The 1,526-nt window shown below is 35.5% G+C and overlaps 1 non-coding gene across 1 annotated transcript; it reads left to right on the top strand.

Moving 5' to 3' along the window:
- Window positions 1–1,135: 1,135 nt before the first annotated feature.
- On the top strand, window positions 1,136–1,242 carry LOC121973932. Its single transcript, XR_006109836.1, has one exon. It is a non-coding gene; the product is annotated as a small nucleolar RNA R71 (small nucleolar RNA).
- The last annotated feature ends 284 nt before the right edge of the window (window positions 1,243–1,526 follow it).

Raw genomic sequence — 1,526 nt, 5'->3', positions numbered from 1 at the left:
TTCTTCTTTTGTTTGACATACTGTCCTTTAGAAATTTGGCAAATTTTTGCATTTGTATGATTGCATCAATTAGAGGAACTTTGACACAAATTTCTTTAACTTTTTCCAAAAATCTGCCAAACTCTTCATCCTTCTTTAACATATCTAGACTACTTGACTTTGAGGGTTAGGTGGAAGAGTCTCTTCAACCTTAATGGTACTCTCCTCTTTATCTTGAATCTTATTTGGTTCACGTGCTGGAGGAGAGAGCTCTTCTTCAGTTTTCATCCCTTGTAGAGCAGTCACTTGAGGATCACCCAAGGTCCATTCGCTCTTAAGCTCAATTCTATTGCAGTGCTCTATTGGATTAATATAAAGTTTTCCAGGAAATTATCCTGGTGCTCTTGAAGATGATAAAGCTAATTGGGCAATTTGGCTATCTTGAATCTTTTGATGCTTGTCGAAATTATCCATCCTCTAAGTTAGCTTCAAAATATCTTGCTTCATTTCATTTTGATTAGAGATAATTTCCTCAAGTATCTTCTCAATTTTAGAAAATTGAAAGCCCTGAGAAGATTGTTGTTGTTGTTGAAAATTTTGTTGCCCGGATTGGAAATTTGGTTTACCTCCCATGGATGGTTCTTGTTCTTGATTATTTCTGTAGAAAAAATTTGGATGATTCTTCCACCCAGGGTTATATGTGTTGGAATAGGGATTGTTCTGTCTCTGATTAAAACCCATGATAGTATCACATTGCTCTAATTGATTTATTTATGCAGATATAGCTCCTAAAGGACATGAGTTTGGAGAATGTTCAGAACTTCCACAAGTTTCACAAGCACATATTAAGGCATTTACCGTGCTAGAATTTGTTCCCATATTCTCTAGCTTTTTAGTAAGAGCATCCAACTTTGAAGTCATTAAGTTAACTACATCTACATCAAATTTTCCTGATGCTTTTGTTGGGTTTGTATAAGAATAACCTCCACTTCTTTCAGTTGCCCATTGATGATGATTCTGTGCTACACTTTCAATGATTTCTTCGGCCTCATCTAAACTCTTGTTAATAAGTGCCCCTCCAGCTGTAGAATCAAGGGACACCTTAGTATGATAATTGATGCCATTATAAAATGTGTGTAACACCAACCATTTTTCCAATCCATGATGTGGGCATTGTCTAAGCATACTATTGTATCTATCCCATGCTTCAAATAAAGATTTCGAATCTGATTGTCTAAAGCTTGTAATAAGATTTCTCATATGAGCAGTCTTACTTGGAGGATAGAATTTGTCTAAGAATTGTTGCTCACATTGTTCCCAAGTGGTAATGCTATTAGGAGGTAAAGAATTCAGCCATTGTTTAGCTCTATCTCATAAAGAAAACCCAAACAGTAATAGTCTCACTGCTTCTGAAGGAACACTATTCATTTTTATGGTATCACATATTTCATAAAGACTTCCAAATGCTGATTAGGATCTTCATGCGGTCCACCTCTAAACTGATTTTGCTGAACCATATTGATTATTGCAGGCTTAATCTCAAAATT

The sequence above is a fragment of the Zingiber officinale genome, chromosome 4A, assembly GCF_018446385.1.
Source record: "Zingiber officinale cultivar Zhangliang chromosome 4A, Zo_v1.1, whole genome shotgun sequence".
NCBI lineage: Eukaryota > Viridiplantae > Streptophyta > Magnoliopsida > Zingiberales > Zingiberaceae > Zingiber > Zingiber officinale.
Note: the sequence above shows the minus strand (reverse complement) of the source record. Positions and strands in the feature narration are given on the sequence as shown.